Raw genomic sequence first — 12,697 nt, 5'->3', positions numbered from 1 at the left:
AAGATCGAAAACACTGATGACAGCTTATACTGAAGAGGTTGTGGGGTAAGGGGAACACTCCTCCATTGCTGGTGGGAGTGCAAGCTGGTACAGCCCCTTTGGATATCAGTATGGTAATTTTTCAGAAAATTAGGAAAGAATACCTCAAGACCCATCAATACCACATTTGAATATATACCTGAAGGAAGCTCATTCATACCACAAGGACTTGTGCTCAACTATGTTCATAGCAGCATAATTTGTAATAGTCAGAACCTGGAAACAATTTAGATGCCCCTCAATCAAAGAATGAATAAAGAAAATATGGTGTATTTACACAATGGAGTATTATTCAGTGGTAAAAAAAAATAATAGCTCTTGAAATTTGCAGGCAAATGAATGGATCTAGAAAAAACTTATTGAGTGAGGTAACCCAGACCCAGAAAGACAAATGTAATATGTACTCACTCATAAGTGGCTTTTCGAAATAAAGCAAAGAAAATCCAACCTACAATCTTCAACCCCAGAGAACCTAGACAAGAAAGAAGACCCTAAGAGAGACATAGATGTGTCTACATTGGAAGGAGAAAAAGTCAAGATCTCCTGAGTAAATTAGGAGTGTGGGAGTCAGGGAAGAGTTTAGAAGGGAGGGGACGGAGAAAAAAGTATAGCACAATAAAAACAATAAAAAATAAAATAAAATTCTAATCTTACAAAAGAACTACTAACACAGTAAACTATTAAAGATAATTAATATGCACAAGAGTTCATTCTCAATCACACCATGTACTTTATTTACAGACACAAGCTTGGAGGGAGAGAACAAGTTTTATCTCCCGTCATACAGTCATCTGTTATCTCCCATCTTACAGCATTCTGCATATATTTTCAAAATTAACCCAAGCAAGTAAAGCAAAACAAGTTAAAGTTAACTTAAAGTTTGTTTGAAGTAAAATAATAGTTAAAATCAGATATAGTTTAAAAAGTGGTATAAAATATTGACGCTTGAGTCAAATGGGTTAAATTTACAATATACTTTCCTGGCAGGAAACCCCCAGGCTGAAGTAGTTCCCTCAAGTGAGCACCATCCCACCACGTAAGCTGCATGTTAGCCTAAACATAGGACAAGGATGCATGGAAACAAGGCCTGCCAGAAGTCTGTCCCTTTGACCTCTGGCCGCGTAGGCCTGACTAGTTCTGGAAATGTAGGTCAACCCAGAAAAAAACTTTATATAAAGAAAAGATGAATCATGTCTCATATGATAGGCGAATGTATTCTTTTGCACAATGGAGGATCTTAGTGTCTGCACCCACATCGCAAATGTCTCAAACGACATGTAACTCCTCTGACCTCAATGTCTTCCGAACTAACGTAGGAGGGTCTTCTGAATGGTAACCACTTGACTAGATAGGGCTGCATGCTAGTTCACTTGGCCATGCCCTTTTCCCTGTCATTTCATTCTTCCTCTTAGCAAAATCTAATTTAAGGGTGCACGCCCTAGCCACCAGAATCTATCATCAAACTCTCAGCTTTACAGTTATTCAGAATATCCAAGTGGTGTCTTTGACAATTGGTTTTATAGTATAAAGTCAACATATGATTCTATTAAGTGATTTCCTTGGCTCTAAGATTATTTAGGATGAGATGACTTTGATGAGTGAACTCTCTTCAACCTGGGTTCACCTGTGGCTCTTTGAGGATATAATCTAATCTCTACCTAGATAGGGTGGTCTAGGGCTAACACCTTGGAGTCTACAAGGACTACAAGGGCTTTGGCAGTGGATGTTTATAGATGTTTTCTAAGCAATTTCAAAAGCCAGTATCTCTAAAGCTCATTTAATATTGTTATCTTGGTTTACAAATTACGCCTCTAAATATCCAATCTATTTTTAAATAGAGCAATGTTAATAAATTTGCTTACTGCTATCAGTGTGTGATGACTAGATATCTGTCCATCCACAAAAGGAGAGAAGAGTTGGCTTTAGCCTTGCTAAGTCAATCTATAATGTAAACTATTTATTACAGATTTGATATGACTGACTGCTTTAATCTTTTTTTTTCTTATGAATGAGGCAATTTATTAACCCAGCATCCTTTGTTCTAATACTTCTTTTTGGCAGCTGCCACCTGTCCGGCAGTCCTGTCCAGATCTCTCTGCCCCTGAGTGTTAGCTTGCGGCGCCCATCTTGGTCCTTTTCCACCATTTTCACCCCCTCCAGGGCTTGGAGAACGTGGCGGGCCACACTCTTGGAGCCTCTGCTGAAGTGGCTGGGCCTGACACCGTTTCTCTGCCGTCCTCCATAGATCTTAGTCATGGAGCCAACCCCCGCACCACCACGCAGGTACAGGTACCGCGCTGTAGAGGCAGCTCGTGTGTGGAACCAGTTCTCATCATAGGAGGCAAGCTCTTCATGTTTGGCCAGCTCGACTGTGTCCACCCGGACTTTTTGAGGAAGGCTGCCAGAGCTCTGACGAACTCCTGCTGGCTAACATCTGTCTTTTACTGTAACTCCAGGCATCCTGTGGCCTCCGCGCTGCTAGCCAGGGGAAAAGGATTCATCTTTCATCTGTTGGTTGAGTGCATGAAATGAGAAGTTAGAAATTTTTTAAAAGTTCCGTTAATAGGGTTAGCTTTAGAAAACTTTGTAAAGTAAATCATCTTTTTTGACATGACTTTCAAAATTTTACCTCACCAAATTGTTTCTAACCAAAAGTTGTGTTTCACTTGAGATACTCAGTCTTCGTTAAATAATAGATGGTATTGTTAATAAATGAAATATACAAAGTTTATTATATGTGGAAGCAAGGAGTACCACTTAGACACTTTCTGTTCAGCTTTGTCCCTTGGATGCTGACTTTAGCTGGCTTCTTTTACACAACTTCGGGTGCTTGTTCCTCATGCAGGAGTCTGATGTAACAAACAGCTAATTACAGTTACTTTATCCTTCTGCAGAACTCTGGTCATCATCCAGCTAGTTGTACAATTTCATTTAAATTTATGTTAATTCTATATTTAACCTTACATTATATTGATTCATGCTAACCTTGATGTAAAAGTTTTCCTTTTGTAACTTTATCTCTTAATGTTCCCCACAAATGTGTACAAATATTATCTCCTGACTTATGTTCTGGATCTTTGTCAGCTGTGAAGTTTTCCTGTGACCGCTTGGGTGGACCTGAGGCGCTCCAGCTGCCACCCTTCTGTTAACTTTGAAGCAGTTACTGGGAGATTCGGTGACGCCTGAAAGGGAGTTAATGGGTCACGGGCCATCCAATTCATCCCTCTTCTTGCCACTCTGGACGTTGCTTCGGGGACTCGGAACTACAACAACTGTACTGAAGCCGTCTTTGCCTTAGCCAACCTCTGTCTCTCCAGCTCAGAGCAGCTTGGTTATCCTTCAGGTCCAGCTCGACTCCGAGACCACTGGAGTACTACATAGAATAGTTATGAGCACAGCTAAGGATGGTTTGTGCCTTCCTCCATGACGCTGCTTCTACACCAACAAATCCTAACTTGTTTGAAACGGGGCCACCTAAAGACAGGGACTAGACAAAAACTTAATGGCAAAGCTCCTCCTCCTACGTGTGAGCTTCTGGTTCCCTCCACTTCTGGCTCCTTCTCTGGACCACTGCTTTCCTCCAAATTATCCTCACATTTATGTTTTTACCCTGTCTTTTAAATATTTTACTTACCGAACTTTGTCTTACACACAAACAATTGTTCCACGTAAGCTCTCCCAATAGCCCTCACCCTAAAAGAGCTCTATTTGTTCCTAAATGACATTTGCAAAAAGACCTTTTAGATGCTGTGGAGAAACTGACTAGAAGGGACCTTCATCCTTTCACCCCAGGCCACATGCAATTCTTTACATTAGTCCTCTATTTTTTCTTCTCCCCTTCCTTTGATCACTTCCTCCTACTTCTGCTAGTTCATTTTGGTGTAGCTGTCCAGGCCACGGGACCAATTGCGGTCATTTTGAACCAACTCTATGCTCACTTTCTCTCACTGGTCCACTCTGTCTTTCCCATCTCTACTCTTCCCCTTCCTGTAATCTTCCCAGAAAATCTCTCAGTTCTACTGTAACCAAATCAGCTGATTACAGTCCTCTGATAGTTATTTTCCAAGTGTTTTAAAAAAATGCAGGACGGCAATCGTCTGATCCATGGCGGCAGATCAAGTTGACTCACCTCTGCTACATGACCAGAGGACCCCCTCTTCAATGGACCCAGAACTACCCCCTCTGACAAAGACCCTCCTCAGCAGAAAACAGTTAAAACACCCCTAACCTGAATTTTTTTTTATCTTCTCAGAGACAGAATGATAGTTTGCTGCTAAAAGACTTCCCAGCTACCCTTGTGGATTATAGAAGTCACTTCTGCCCCTATATGAAGCTGAATCCCATCTTCTTCCATAGGCTTTTAACCATTCATACACATGAGTTACAGAGATACCCCCTTGCTAATAACAAACAAGGTCCCACTTCCTGTCAGACCAAGACTCCCTTTCTTTCTACCTTCTCTATCGTTGCCTTTTAATAATCTTACAGCTTCCAATGTACAGAGAGCATTTACTCACCCACAGCTCAAACCCATAAAGTGGAAAGTCAGAGGACTGAGATGCACCATGAACCCAGGAATTCTGGGAAAGCCAAGTTGTGCTCTGAAAGCAACATACACAACTCATCTGTGTTTATGAATACAGAGACTGCAGGGAACAACTTCTGCTTTTGGTCAACCTCCTTCAGCCTTAGGAATAAACCCATCTTCAAAGAGAAATTTTGAGAGAGGGCTTTGTGAAGGAGCCAGTCATCAAAAATTATGCATCAAATAAGGACATTGCTACAAGATGAGGATTGTTGCCATATTTCTGTTTCCAAGAAGTCAAGGCTTTCCAAGAAATTTTCAAGAACGAACCCTGTGTTCTCTACTCTACCTGCGTAGAATAGAGTATCCATGTTACTGAGTTTGTGCCAAGGAGGCCTTGGTTTAAATAAGAGCTGATTTCTCTTACTGAGTCTTACAGTACACTGAATAAATGTTTGTTTGTTTTTCAAAAAATATTTTATTTTTTGAACAAACCTTTCTGTTATGATTATAATTGTAAAAGGGCATATAACAGATTGCTCAGGACTCAAAAGAGCCATAGTAGCTTGCTTTTGGCCTAAGCCAAACCCAAAAGTCCTTGCCAAGCAGTGTAGGGTTTTATACTTGACTTTCCCAAACAAAACCCAGACTTTCCAACAAAGGCAAACAACTTATCTCATGCCTGATACACAGGGGAGAGAACGACCTCAATAGTGATTCCTATCCTCTTGGAGAGCCCTTCCTAACTTGGGAGTAAATGTATCAATTAAGGCAGCCTAGGTTTTTGCAGAAAAAATGTGAACTGATTCTGTTTATAAAGAGGTCCTATGATCTTTAGCATTTTTAGCATTGTGTAGAGATGGAAGGTGTTGCTTAATATGCAGTCAAAATTAACGTTTGTTTAGATGTGAAGTGATACAAATTAAAATGATATCTCACCCATTTGTTCTTTATTACTCCTATCTTTCTGTATTTATAGACCCCCCACGAGAAAATGGGAGTGGTGATATCCTATCCAGGCATTGCTAATCAATCATTTGTATGTATGATTGTTTCTGGGGCTGAACTTCCAAAAGACTCCTGCATTTTATTTTCATCAGCCGAAGACAGCTTCTGAAGTGGAATTCAGCTGTCTTCCCTGGTCTTAGTCATATCTGACCCCACTCTGCCCTACTCCTGGGATAGCAGATCCTTCACTTGCATTTCAAATTACATTAAGAAGAACTTTAATTTAATCATTAAACATTATCCTGACTTCCTATTAGCAATTTTGTCTGGAAATGCAATTCAATGAAAAACATTGTGATGTTACAAAGAGTCATGTTTATACAACTGCTTAAGTTTTAAGACTCAAATATTCAGAACTTTACTTCACATGACATGCCAAAATAAATTTGAGTAGATTAAAACATTAAATAAAAGGAACATCAAAGCATGAAAATGTGGATAGTTAATATTTGTTTTATGGACAAAGAAGCCCTTTCTAAGGTTAAAAGTCAATAGAAAAACCATAACAAAAGATATTATTAAATAAACAGTGAAATCCCCTATATTTAAAGAGAAAATAGTTAATAAAATTAGAGCTGTGACAATAAACTATGAAAAATATAAAACATAAACAAAAGTATTTGATATTAGAACAATATAAACAATGTAGACAATGTCTACTAAAAACTAAGATCTCAAAACATATAAACAAGCAACTTATAAAAGAAGCCAATTTATAAATGACCATTTCAGAATATTGAGGGCTTCAATCTTGTTCACAGTGCAAGAAATAAAAAATGAAAATGGCAGGACCTGGGGAGATGGCTACGCAAGCGCAAGAACCTGAGTTCAGATCCCCAGGCCGCATGCTAGAGCTGGGTGTGATGGTGTGACTGTAACCCAGCACTGGAGACAAGTGGATCACATGGCTTCCACAGGTGCACACAGCACCCTTCTCACACACAGACACACAAAGAAAAAAAAACAACAGTAAGAGCTAGCATAAATCTGTAAATTTAAGTACTTGTCTTTCTGAGTATTGGGAAATAGTTTAGTGAGGATGCCTTCTCCAGTTTAGCAAGGAGAAAACTGGCAAAAAAAAAAAAAAAAAACTTTCTGGAAGGAAGGCATTTTGACAATGTATATCAAGTGCCTTAAAATAGGCATGTTTTGACAGATGAATTTTACTAGCAGGAATTATGAAAAACAGGCACACAATGATATTTAATTGTTATTTGTAACACTATAACAAATTGGAAGCCACCTGAAGTCCATCATTAGAATGAAGGCTGGGGGCAGTGCCTAAGCCTTTAATCCCAGCCAGAGGCAGGCAGATATCTGTTAGTCGGAGGCTACCCTGGGATATTTAATGAGGAGGAAGAGGGGAGAAAGAGGGAGGAGGAGGGGGGAGAAGAGGAGGAGAGAGGCAAGACAGCCACATAACATGATTTGGTCATCATTATAAATATTTGGGGAATAATTCAAATTATGCATAAAATATTTCTGATTTAGAATATCTAAAAGAATCTAAAGTTGTGTCTTTATTATTCCCTTAGTAAATTGCTAGTGTATAATGCAATAAACAGTCCTACAATATTTGGCTTTCAGCATCTGCTGGCATAATGTTTTCTGGGTTATTCATAGTTGCACAATGGCAGGATCCCCTCTTTTACTTTTTGAAAGGCTGAATAGCTTAGTTTTCTTTTGCGTATGTGTGTGTACAAGAAGGTATGTTACAATTTATTTATTTCATTAATGGAGACTTCATTTGTAGGGACAATGTCTTACTAAGAGCGGCTGGCATAAAATGCCAGTATATGAAGACTCTAGGATGACAGTCACTTCTTGCTCATGGAGGAGGATGTCCTCTGAAAAGGGCAATTCTGTTTTGAGATGAGAGGCTGCTTTCAGTTTTAGCTGTGTTGAGCTCAGGGTTTCTGTGGGATATCTTGGTGGATATGTCTCTGAATGTGTGAACTTTGGGAAAGAAGTGAGAAGGAGTTCCTGGAAAGTTTAAGTTATGGATTTGGGTGAGGGACCCAAGGAAGAAGATATGGAAAGTGGAGCCCTTCATGATGAAGTTGCCTCAGAAACCCCTAGGGAACCGGGAGAGAGTAGGGATGAGGAGAGAGAGAAGGGGAAAGGGGAGGTGGGCAGGCAGTAAGCAAGAAGCCTGTGTAGGACTGAAGTGAGCCTCATAAACAGCAGGCTGCAACAGGATGGGAGAGGGGAGGGGGAGTGCAGGGGAAGAGGAGGGGAGAGAGGCATCTGTGGGTGATGGTGCCAAGAGCTATAGACTGGGCAGAGTGTGAAAGCTGAAGGGTCACTTTGGGGTCAATTATGTATTAAATTTCCAAGGCAGGAGGGTAGCTAGAGAGAGGGAGAAGGTGAGTTTAGGGAGTATGGTAGAAGGGATGGAGGCAAGTTGGTCAGATCTGGGCACGTGCTGCCCATTATGTGCCTGGAGTTAGGAGGGTGCAATAACCCACCCCACCCCACCCCCGACTCTCTAACTATTTAGATATTCACCGTCCTTACAAACTTTAAAATGCTATGTTAGCTATAGCAACAACCCAAATGACAACCTGCCTTTCTAGAAACTTCTACTAAACTTAACTCATGATCTCAAATGTCACATGGCCAATGGATGGCTGCCAGTAACAGATGCCTAGCTTTCTGGAACTTGCGTTGAGAGCCCACCCAAGCTCTGATAATGTCAGTGCCAAAGCAGGCCTTGTCCTTTCACATCCAGTCACACCTCAGCAGCCCTACCACCAGACACATTAGCTGCTCTCTATTCTCGGTCACCCTGGAGCGCCGCCAGGACAATATCACCATCCAAGAGCCTCTGTCTGGTACACTTATCTGTCGTCCCAAGAAAATGTAGTGTCTGCTTAAAGGGCAAGCAGACATAGACCTGCCCCCTGTAGTTGTGCACACCAGAAGCTGGAAACCTGCCTGCAGCTGAGTCCAGTAAACTGTAGGGCTGTGACAAAGGCGGGCAGGGCCTGGTGTGGGGTGGAGATGTACAGCTGTGGTGACTCCCTCAAGCTCCTGGCCAAGCCATTTGCTCGCTTCTCTTGGTTGCTGGTACTGATAGCATGTGATGATGCGTGGGAGTCCCTGAGGGGGTGGTGGCTTTTTGTTTGTTTCATTGTCTCCTCATACAAAGTTTGCAAACTTGAGAGGAAGAGACTGAATCCGCCTTTCTTCCCATGCCCCACAGATTGCGGCACACTTCATATTGGATTTTACAGCTTGTGACATGCCCACTCCAGCATATCTCTCTGCTTTGAACCCAGACAACTCATTTGGAACTGAAGCTGTAGTCCTGGGATCATGATGGAAAGGCGAAGCATGTCACCAATTTTTTTAGCCATGAAATCATCAAGATGCTGCATCAGTGCCAACAGCCAGCTAATGCAATAATTTATGTTATAGGAAAAATAACTCTTTGACTTAAACCACTCGTTAGGCAGACTAATTTTGTCCCACTGCCAAATGTAACCTGCCATCCCTTCATACTTCCTCAGAGGAATGCTGATTTGTCCAGCCTTCAATTCCCATCCCGCTCAGCTACAGACCTCAGTGGTCCCTGCTCTATCTCTGGGTATGAGAATAATACTGATTGGCCATATGCGATCCCATCTCCTTTACCAGCATTAAGGAGCCAGTAAGTCTAGGGCACTGAAAAAAAAAGACAGGATCGAGAAGGGTTGATCTGTCCTTATTTGTGAACCCTGTGTCAACCTTGCCACCTGCAGCCAACTCAGCACTCTTAAGGGTGGTGCCAAACAAAAGTTGGGAGTAAAGAAACCAAACTTCGTGTGATCCTTATTGTCAATCCATTTCTTTATTATTTAATGTAGGTTGAGTTGTATTTTTAATAACTCCCTCCAAAACCATCTTTACAGAAAATGAGGGGACTTCAAAAGTTAGTTTGCCATGATCCAATAAGTACTAGCGTGCTCTCTCTCTCCCCCCCCCTCCTCCCTCTCCCCCTATCTCTGTGTGGGGGGTATTGAAAGGTATATCAAGCCTCATCCTTTGTGTTTAGTATTTTAAAATCATGATGAGTATTTTATTTCTTCTTCTCTCCTTTAAAAACAGAATTTCAGCTACAGAAAACAGTGTAGTTCAAAACGTGATGGAAACAGTGGCTAATTCTACCTTGGTCAGCCTGGCCCAGCCACAAGAATGCTCTCATTTATTGAACTTCATGATCCTAAGCAAGGTAAAGAATTCGAGCCAAGTATCCCCTATAGTTAGGTGTTAGGAGCAGGTGAAGTGATTGCTGTTAGTGCCAATAGGACCTGAGAAGGAGAGGTTGAGGGATTCTTCTGTGATCAAAGCTGTGTCTCCTGTCCTTGAAATTCTATCGATAACCCTTAAATCTCTTCTAGATCCCTCTGGCACTGTAAAGATTGAGGGCCTTTGTCAATGATCTGCGGCTGTCTGGAGCCACCAGTACAATGGCTCTGACACATTTTGTCTCAAGAAGAAGAGCACCTTCACACAAGACAGGTCCACATAACTGATATAGAGCCCAGCACACAATGGACACAGCAAGGTATGTGTTTAATGAATGGGTGAGGGAGGCTGGACAGCTGCCATTGTCCCTACCTCCTCTTCCTTCATCCCTCATTACCTCCAATGTATATTTCCTGTTTTTTGGTGGGTTGTTTGTTGTTGTTGTTGTTGTTTGGTTTCTTGGGGGTGGGGTTTTGTTTTGCTTTGTTGCTTAAGTATTCAGTTCTGCCTATGGATGTATGATATAGCTAGTCCAATTACCTGGGGTCAATGGATTATTCCAGAAACACTCTGTAGAAGATTCTCTCAACTCCTGACCCAAAACTGTTGGTCCAGTACATTTTTAGAAACCCTGAGTTGAGAGAAGCCTTCTGAAAACACTGCTCAGTGTGGGGGAAGATCTCTGAATTCCAATCCACTGCCAGCTGCAGTAACTGTGTCTTTCACACTTTTATATGATGTCAAGTCCTTCAAAAGCGAGGTACAGGCATGCGCTTCAGCTATGCATGGTGAAGGAGCTAAAGGATGTGTTCCTAAAAATATCCGGCAGGTGTCCACCTTGCTTTTGATATCTGAAAATGTGTACTTTTAAAAGTCAAAAATTTTTACTCTGATTTTCCAGTTGCTTAATGGTTCGCATTAGAATCCAATTGTTGGAGGAGAGAGCCACTTAGTTGTTTCTGGCTGCTTAGCCCCAAAATAATCACACAGAAACCATATTATTTAAAGCACAGGTTGGCCCATTAGCTCTAGCTTCTTATTGGTTAACTCTCACATCTGAATTTAACCCATCTCCATTAATCTGTACATCACCACGAAGTTGTGGCCTACCAGCAAAGTTTCAGTGAATCTGTCTCTGGTGGTGGCTCCATTGCATCTCTCTGACTCCGCCTTCCTTCTCCGAGCATTCAGCCTAGTTTTCCCTGCCTACATAAGTTCTGCCTTGCTATAGGTCCAAAGCAGTTTCTTTATTCATTAATGGTAATCACAGCACACAGAGGGAACTCCCACATTATACAATAGGCACCCTGACTGTCAAGTATGAACATTAGCATAGCCAAATTAAATGTTCACTTTTTCTTTTTCATTATTTGTGTGCATATGTGGAGGGGGATGGAGGGGTGTGTGTGTATATTATGTGTGTAAATATGTATGTGAGTTCCCAAGGTGATCAGAGGAGAGAGTCTGGCTCCACATTTAAGATAAATCTTCCCGTCAGTTAAGGTAGCCAGCTGAGACTCCCTAGTCAGGTTATTTTAATATATGACAAATTGGTATTAAAACCAACCATCACACAGAGAAGTGGCCTCTGCATGAGCTTGCACCACGCAAGTGTGGCCTGCCACTTTTATGAAAGATTTGAAAGGACACAGAAAGGAGAACAGATGCTTCAAAAGTCCTGAAGCAATGAGCTTCCTTGGATGCTTTTAAAGTCAAATTTAAGACCTTTTTTTCTTTTCTTTCTTTATTTCTTTTTTTTGGGGGGGACAGGGGAGAGAGGTGGGTTTTTTTATTTTGGGTTTTTTGTTTGTTTGTTTTGTTTTTTCTTTTTTTAGAAAATGTTTCTCTGTTGTTGTCCTGGAACTTTCTCTGTAGACCAGGCTAGCCTCAAACTCAGAGATCCACCTGCCTCTGCCTCCCTAGTGCTGGAATTAAAGGCATGTGCCACCACTGCCCAGCCCTGCCTCCCTTTTTTCAATGACAAGCTTGATACTCTTTTCCTACAAAAATTAGCTCTATTGTTTTAACCCAATTCAAAAGTACTAGACTCACATACACAAAAATATGTCAAGAAAGAAACTTGGAAGAAAAGTTTACTCGGTTATTCAAAGATTTCCACAGGTACCATGGCAGGTGGGAGACTGTGGCTGGGAAACAGAATAACCCATGCAGAGAGAGCTTGGGTATGGAAAGTTTATTTAGAGGGTATTGGGAGGATATGAGGAGATGAGAGAGAAAGGTGTGAGGAAGAAGAGAGAGAAGACGGGGAGGGAAAGGGAGGAGAGAGGCAAAAAGCTGCCTCTTTAGAGGAAGTGGGGAACTGAGACCAGCTTGCCTCAATGGGAAGGGAGAGACTGGGATTAGGTGGAGCTTGTCTCTTAAAGGGACGGAGTACTGACAGGGAAGGCCAGCATAATCATAACAGCTATCATGAGAGAATTTTTGTTTAATCTTCATAAAACAATTTGACAGAATCTAGAGCCACCTGGGAGACATACTTCTGGTCATATCTATGAGGGGGCTTCTAGATTGAGTTAACTGAAGTGAGAACACCCACCCTAAGTGTGGGTGGCATTTCATGGGCTAGAATTCTGGGCTGAATTGAAAGGAAAAAAACAGTTCATAACAAGTGTTCACCTTTTTCTACTTCCTGACTATGGCTGCAAGGTGACCAGTTAGCCCAGCCTCCTATTGCAGTGAATTCCCTGCTATGATGAACAGTTTGTACCCTCAAAATGTGAGCTCCCAAAAGAATTTCTTAATTTGTAGTTGTCAAGTATTCTGTTGCAGCCATAAAAACTAATACAACTCTTCGACTGAACACGCTTGCTCAATAAACTTCGTGTTCTTTCTCCCACAATGCTTTTTTGCCGCACACCCTTTACCTCATTCCTG

General features: G+C 41.5%; 1 pseudogene; it reads left to right on the top strand.

Annotated features, from left to right (window-relative positions):
• Nucleotides 1-8,264: 8,264 nt before the first annotated feature.
• The window catches only part of LOC130884725 (U3 small nucleolar RNA-interacting protein 2-like), a 42,183-nt pseudogene continuing 37,750 nt past the window's right edge, over nt 8,265-12,697 (top strand).

The sequence above is a fragment of the Chionomys nivalis genome, chromosome 12 (genome assembly GCF_950005125.1).
Source record: "Chionomys nivalis chromosome 12, mChiNiv1.1, whole genome shotgun sequence".
NCBI classification, from domain to species: Eukaryota; Metazoa; Chordata; class Mammalia; order Rodentia; family Cricetidae; genus Chionomys; species Chionomys nivalis.
The sequence above is the reverse complement of the archived record's forward strand: the minus strand, read 5'-3'. Positions and strand labels throughout refer to the sequence as shown.